The sequence below is a fragment of the Gastrolobium bilobum genome, unplaced genomic scaffold (assembly GCF_033153095.1).
Source record: "Gastrolobium bilobum isolate Gb01-03AN ecotype WA unplaced genomic scaffold, APGP_CSIRO_Gbil_v1 utg18690, whole genome shotgun sequence".
In the NCBI taxonomy this organism is placed as follows: Eukaryota; Viridiplantae; Streptophyta; class Magnoliopsida; order Fabales; family Fabaceae; genus Gastrolobium; species Gastrolobium bilobum.
Window position 1 is genome coordinate 10722 of NW_026898618.1, and position 8320 is coordinate 19041.

The following is an 8320-nucleotide window of genomic DNA, read 5'->3' on the forward strand; positions in this document are numbered from 1 at the left end:
AACTCCCCTGATGTGAAACAGCTCTCTTGAACTGACCAGGCGCCTGCCTAGTCGCTAACTGCTTTCCCTTGCCCTTATCAGCAAACCTCCTGTCCTTCCAAGAAGTAGAAGCAGGAGTGGAACCACCTGTTCCCTTACTCTCCTCAACCTTGGCCCTCTTGGCCTTGCTTGCCACGCAAACATCCTCGATGTCCTTACATTGCTGAACCAGTGTACCAAAGTCCCTCGAAGCAGCACCAGCAAGATGCTCAGCAATCACCTCACTAAGTCCCATGCGAAACTTAGCTGCCAGAAACAAAGGAGTAGGAGGAACCATCCGGAAGTGTGCAAACTTCACTAGATCATTAAACTTAGCCAGGTACTCATCAACAGACATCAAGCCCTGTACCAAACGATCAAACTCTCCCTGCTTCCTCTCCTGCGCATCATAGGGAAAGTATCGGCCCAGAAAGCACTCCTCAAAGAATGGCCACGTCATGACACGGCCCTGCCTCTCAAAAGCACGAAAGGTGTGCGGCCACCACTCATGGGCATCGCCCTCCAGCATGTAAGTCGAGAACATCAACTTCTGTGGGTCTGTACACTGCATGACCCGAAAAATCTTGTCCAGCGACTCTAGCCATCTCGCAGCAGCAATAGGATCCAAAGACCCCTCAAACACAGGTGGCTTATGCTTCCTGAAAGCATTCAGCCGGCGATCGATCACATCAGGATCCTCAGCAATCCCCACAAGGGGCTCCCCCGTCTCAGCGGCGTGAGTAGCACTGCCGATGTGACTATGGCTCTCCTCCTGAACACTAGGTGGAGGCGGTGGCGGAGGTGGCGGTGGTGGTGGAGAATGGCCTACAGCAGGACCAGCCCTCATCTCCTCCAACATGACTCTCATCATCGTCATGTTCGCCATCCTGTTCGCCTCGAGGACTTCCTCAGTGGTCCTCCGGTTCGCTTCACGAACCTCAGCTGCGGCTATCCGGTTCGCCTCGCGAACAGCTTCCATCATTGCCGCGTTGGCCACTCTAGCGGCCTCCTGATCGGCTAACCTAGCCGCCTGCATCTCAGCCAATGCAGTCAGGATATGATCGGATTGATCCTCAGAAGTCTCTCGTGTTCTCCCGGACCTTACCATGACTCTGCACAAGTTACACAAATTATGAGTTGATCAGGCCCACGCAATGTGATCACATATACATCATCATAATAAAATTCGACGGAGTAAACACAAAGACAGACACAACCAAACAACCTAGCAATTGCAATATATACAGGCTTTTCCCTCGAACCATTGCTTTGATACCATAAATGTAACACCCCGTATATATCCGGTAATGTTATCATAATATCGTATTAAGCTGCGCTTAATTAAAATGCGGAATTATTTTTTCTTATCAATTATGATGCCATTAACATTACCAACTTGCTTAATAATCAATTAATAAAACATCGCCTGTATGTAATTGCAATAAAACAGCTAACTGAAAAACCTCATAACATAGCTAATATAAGTGTGGCTCTAGTCACGGAACTACAACAACGTAGACCGGACCATCTAACAGTTTATACAGCTCCAAACTACAAGTACTAACAGAAAGTGTCATAGACAATCCCCATGCTCACTCAAATAAGGCAACATGCCCAACACCAGTCTCAACAACAACATAATGATAAAAGGCATAAAACATAATCAACATCCATATCCAGTCATGCTAACAAATAAGCAGAAACAACATAATCAGCTAAGCTCCGGCCTCCTGCCGCCTGAGGCATCAGTACCCATACTACCTGATCCTGAAATAAGCATTCCCCAAACGTGGGGTAAGATCTCTAATCTAGAAATCTCAGTAAGTCAGTGAGTCCTCAAGGATCTTCCACCCCAAGCTCACTTACATGTGCAATATAAGTTCAAAAGCAGTTTATCATTTATCATTTCTAAAACAATGCAATGCATCAGATAATCATGTCATGTGTGTCAATGCTAATCTACTGGCCAGAGACAGTGCAAGTATACGTCTATCACCTACACACCGTGCAAGTACCACTTGCATTCACCCCGGTACACCATCTTGTATGGCGCTACATACTCAGGCTTCCCGTCAAGATGAAACAACACATGCATATTAAAAGCCATTACATGTAAAGTTCAATCAACATATCAAATATCCAAAAGCATGTACACAACATGCATAAACCATACCCCCATGGGACATGGTGGAACCACAACATGGCTAAACCGAGGACACGAAAGCTTACCTTGCAAGCTAACTCCAAAAGCCAAGAGTCCACAACTCAAAGTCCAAACACAACAGATTCACAATCTGTTATGGACCAACAATACATCAACAACATGCACCACAAGCATACAATATTAAGACAACGCCTTTTCATTACGTTTTCAAGTCTTAAAGCTTCTAACAAAGCCACAAGCCCTTAATCCCATGATTCTGGCTTAGTCCATTAAATACAGAAGTTCAACTTCATCAATCTAGGGTCCACAAACCCCCAATAGCCTACTGTACACACAGCACAGCTACTGTTCTACGAAATCCCAGAATATCCGGATATTCCTCGGGGCCATATCCGGATATGCAATATCCGGATATCTCACTGGACATATCCGGATATGCAATATCCGGATATCCAGAATCCCATATCCGGATATCTAGTATCCAGATATCACAAAACCCCATATCCGAATACACATATCCGGATATCCCATATCCGGATATTCCACGGGCCGATATCCGGATATTTCACGACAGAATGCAGTTTCTGCATTTTCGTGAAGATATCCTTCCAAGGTTGGGTTTTTACCGATTTTAAACACCTAAACATGCATTTCTAGGTGTGTTCAACATTACCCCACAACAAGTTATCATCTTTTGACCTTAACATGCATCAAGCTTTCATTTTTAAGCATTAAACTCAAGATCAAAGGTTGGTATACATACCAAAGGCTTAAAACAGAGAAGGAGATGCTCTTGGAGCTCGACACAGCCCCTCAAGTCTGACTCAAGAAAGATGCACGAAAATGGCTTCACAAGGGTTGGTTCTTCTCACCAAAGGTCACCACTTGGACCTCCAAAATGCCATAACTATGGCTTTCAGCAACCACACCACCCAAAACCAGCACTCTCACCCACACACAGAGGATGGAAACTCAGAATACACCCTCACACTTCCTCACCATGCATGTTCTTAAGTGTAAACAAGCTCAAAGAGGGAAGAAATCAAGTAAAGGTGACAACTTGAGTTCAAAAATGGTGAAAGGAGGCAATGGAACAGTAAACCACCCTCAGCCCACCAAGTGCCTCACGTAGGAATTCTGGTATGCCTAGGGTTATGTGCTAAAATGCATATATATAGCCACTTAGCCATAAAACACACAGTATTAAATTTAATTGCTACGCTTAACATTTTAATCCCAAACTTTGGATTATGAAACTACATAATTTTCTAAGATTTATCATATTTTTCTTACAATTTTCTGAGCACTTTTTCGGTACTCGCTTTTCCAAGCCAGTACCGGTTTCCAGCACCAATTCTCATTATCTGGACTTGAAACTCGTTTTACAAGTCCTACATATTATTCTAGTAATTATCATGCACTTACTTTAATTTTTCCGGGATACTTTTTGGCACGCATTTATACCGACTAGCAGAACCGGTATCTGCACTTTTCTTCCGAAAAGCGACTTTCAGCATTATTACTCACTAACTATAATTATTAAAGCCTCATAATAATTATTAGAGTCAATTATGGAATCATTTCCTATTTTCTCGTAATTTATTAATTAAATACCTTAATTAACGGTGCGGGTTCTTACACCTCCACAAACTTCTTGGCATCTTTATAAAGAGTGGGCCAATAGAAACCGCTCATCAATACTTTTGCTGCAGTTCTCTCTCCTGCAAAATGTCCACCATAAGCAGAACCATGACAATGCCACAATACATCTTTTTGTTCCTCCTCTGGAATACATCGTCTGATAACGCTATCTGAACACCTGTAAAAGAGATATGGCTCATCCCAAATGTATCTCCTCACATCATGTAGAAACTTCTTCCTCTGTTGCCATGTAAAATCCTTAGGCATCATTCCAGCAGCTTTATAGTTGGCAAAATCAGCAAACCATGGTGGGGTACTAATGAATAGAACTTTATTCCCCACCATCTTCGTAACAGCACGTATTGCCAGTACTTGTTCATCAGGAAACTCTTCTCTGATCACTACCTCTGGTCCTTCTTGAAGTTCTTTTTCTGTAATCCTGGACAAGTGATCAGCCACTAAGTTCTCAACCCCCTTCTTATCCTTGATCTCTACTTCAAACTCTTGTAGGAGTAACATCCAGCGGAGTAACCTGGGCTTGGCATCCTGTTTGCTTAACAAATACTTTAAAGCTGCATGGTCAGTATAAACAATAACCTTTGACCCTAGCAAATATGGCCTGAATTTGTCAAATGCATACACAATAGCCAGTAATTCTTTTTCTGTGGTAGAGTAATTCCTTTGTGCTTCATTTAGGATTTTACTGGCATAGTAAATGACATGCAATAATTTACCTACTCTTTGGCCTAGTACCACTCCTACAACATAGTCACTGGCATCACACATTAATTCAAATGGTAATGAAAAATCAGGTGCCATCATGATAGGTGCAGTGGTCAACTTTTCTTTCAAAACATGGAATGCATGCAGACATTCATCATCAAACATAAATTCTTGGTCCTTTACCAACAACTTACATAAAGGCTTGGCAATTTTTGAAAAGTCTTTAATAAACCGCCTATACAATCCTGCATGACCAAGAAAGCTCCTCACACCTTTGACATTAACAGGTGGAGGGAGTTTCTCCATCACAAAGATTTTTGCCCTATCCACTTCTATTCCTGCTTTAGACACCTTGTGCCCAAGAACAATTCCTTCAGTCACCATGAAGTGACATTTCTCCCAATTCAAAACTAGATTCCAGTCTTGACATCTTTTTAAAACAGAATCCAAATTTTCCAGACATGCATCAAAATTAGAGCCAAATACAGAAAAGTCATCCATAAAAATTTCTATGCATTCTTCTACCATGTCAGAGAAAATGGAAAGCATGCACCTTTGATAAGTGGCAGGAGCATTGCATAAGCCGAAAGGCATCCTCCGGTATACGAAAATTCCATATGGACATGTAAATGCAGTCTTCTCCTGATCCTCCGGGGCAACAGCTATCTGATTATAACCTGAGTAACCGTCCAAGAAATAGTAGAAAGCATGTCCTGCCAATCTTTCCAACATCTGGTCCAAGAAAGGAAGTGGAAAATAATCCTTCCTTGTTGCCTTGTTCAGCCTCCGGTAGTCAATGCACATTCTCCGGCCAGTGATTGTCCTTGTGGGAATCAGTTCATTATTCTCATTTTTCACCACAGTCATCCCCCCTTTTTTGGGTACTGTTTGAACAGGACTCACCCAAGCACTGTCTGAGATAGGATAAATCATTCCAACATCAAGTAGCTTCACAACCTCCTTCCTCACTACCTCCTTCATAGTGGGGTTGAGTCTCCTCTGTGGTTTCCTTACTGGTTTGATTTCCTCTTCCATCAATATTTTGTGGGTGCAAAAGGAAGGATTGATACCCTTAAGATCTGAAAACTACCATCCAATAGCCATTTTATTCTTCTTGAGTACCTTAATCAACTTCACTTCTTCACTCTCAGATAACAATGCATTGATGATTACTGGATATGTTTGATCATCCCCAAGGAATACATACTTCAGATTTGAAGGTAGTTCTTTAAGCTCTATCTTAGGTGCTCCCACTGGAATATGATCTATCTTCTTTTCAAGCTCTTCCACTACCGGTTCTTCTGGATAATTTTCTGTATATGTCTCTTCAAGAAATCTGTCTTCCTCCAATGAAAATTCTTCTTCTTTATTCACTTCTTCTACCATTTCCTGCATCACATCCAATCTGAAACAATCCCCCACATCAACAGGATGTTTGATGGCTTCAAAAACATCAATTGTAACAGTTTCTTCATCCACCCTCAACAGCAACTTCCCTTGTTCAACATCTATCAGAGATCTTGCAGTTGCTAAAAAGGGTCTTCCTAACAATAGAGGACTTTCAGTATCCTCTTCCTTCATGTCAAGTATCACAAAATCCACAGGAAAAATAAACTTGTCTACTTTTACCAAAACATCTTCAACCACACCTTCAGGCTTCTTAATAGATCTATCTGCAAGATACAAGATAAGATTAGTTTCCTTTAGGGTGTTGATTCCCAAGGCTCTACATACTGTCAATGGCATCAGATTTATGCTGGCTCCCAAATCACAGAGAGCCTTCCCCACTTCCACATCTCCTATAGCAATAGAGATGCTGAAACTTCCTGGATCTTGCAATTTTGGTGGAAGCTTCTTCTGAATCAGGGCACTACATTCAGCTGTTAGAGCCACTGTTTCACCATCATTCAGTTTTCTCTTCTTGGTAAGGAGATCTTTCATGAATTTGGCATAGTGAGGCATGTTCTCCAAAGCCTCAGAAAATGGAATGTTAATTTGCAAATTTTTGAAAATATCCAGAAATCTTGCATAATGCTGTTTCTGAATCTCTTGCTTCAACCTCTGAGGGTAAGGAATTTTGGCATATGGAGACAAAGTGACTGGCTGGTCCTGCTTGTCAACCATCTTCTTTTTCTCCCACTTCATTATCTTCTTGGGAACACCATCATTTTCAACTACCACTTCTTTTTCTTCCTTGTCTTCCTTCACTGTTTCTTTTTCTTCATTTCCTTTCACATTTTCTACTCCATCATCAGAGACTACATCTTCAACCACAACCTCCTCTTCATTCTTCTTATTCCCCATATTCTTTTTCACCTGTTGGAGCACCAACCCACTTCTTGTCATGATTGCTTTGCAGTGCTCCTTAGGATTCACCATTGTATCACCAGGAAACTTCCCCTGTGGTCTCTCAAATATCTGTCTTGATAGTTGACCAATTTGGGTCTCCAAATTCCTGATAGATGCTTCCTGATTTCTAAATGAAGTCTTGGTCTCTTGCATGAATGCAGATGTTTGCTCTCTGAATGAGTTAGACCCCTGAATGTAATCTTGAGTAGTCTTGGATAACTGAGCAAATGCTTTTTCCCATGCAGCAGTATCACTTTGCTGTGATGAGTGTGTTGGGGGAGGATGCAGTGGAGGATTCAACTGATGGTTGGAACTATAACTAAACCCTGGGTGCTGATTCTTGTTTTTCCATGGTGGCATATACACATTTCGCCCCTGGTTGTTGTAATTCCTCTGGTTGTTGTTGTCATACCACACCCCATTAACTTCTGCTTGTTTTGATGATCCCCCATAATCACATTCTTCTGTCACATGGCCCTTCCCACAGATAGCACACACAAACTTGGTGTCCACAGAAGCAACCTTTTGTGAGGATAGTTGCTTAGTGAGAACATCCAACTGTTGTTGCTGTTGTTTCTGTGTCTGCATCAATTGGTCATTCCTTGCCAATAGGACATCATACTCATCCAACTTGATGATCCCTGCCCTTTTGTCAGGCACTGGGGCATTATCAAATTCCTGAGATGCCAATGATTCAAAGATATCCAAAGCTTCTTGAGGAGTCTTGGTGGTCAATGATCCACCAGCAGTGGCATGCACCAATGTCCTAGTGGTGGTGGTCATTCCTTGTAGAAAGATTGCTGCTTGTTGTCATGCCTCTATTCCATGTTGTGGACATTTCCTCAATAAAGTCTTGAATCTCTCCCATGCCTCATAGATGGATTCTGACTCTTTTTGCTTGAAGCCTGTAATTTCATCTTTCAACTTAGCCCTCTTAGATGCTGAGAAAAACCTCTGCAAGAACTTGGTTTGCAGATCATCCCAAGTTGTTATACTCCCCTAAGGCAATGATTGCAACCATCTCCTTGCATCATCCGTCAGTGAATGAGTGAATGGTCTCAACAGAATTGCATCCCTTGTGACACCATTAATTTTTACAGTATCACTCAACAGCAGAAAATTTTCTATGTGCAAGTATGGGTCCTCTGCACTGGTTCCAGCAAATTGATCTTTCTGTACCAAATGTATCAAAGCAGGTTTCAATTCGAAGTTGTTTGGCTCCACTGTAAGGCGCACAACACTTCCAATGGGATGGATCACTGTAGGAGTCATGTAATCTCCCAGTGTCCTCTGTTCTAGTGGTGGTCTGTGGTTCTCTGCCATTATCTCTTCTTGGTTGACAGCACTGGATTCACCCCTTTCTTCAAACTGTCTTCTTTGTCTGGCTGCCCTTTTGTTCTTCCTCACTGTCCTTTCTAATTCTGG

General features: G+C 42.2%; 1 non-coding gene across 1 annotated transcript; it reads left to right on the top strand.

Moving 5' to 3' along the window:
• Positions 1-7715: 7715 nt before the first annotated feature.
• LOC133317742 (small nucleolar RNA R71) lies at positions 7716-7822 on the top strand. The gene has a single exon (XR_009752361.1). It is a non-coding gene; the product is annotated as a small nucleolar RNA R71 (small nucleolar RNA).
• Positions 7823-8320: the final 498 nt, after the last annotated feature.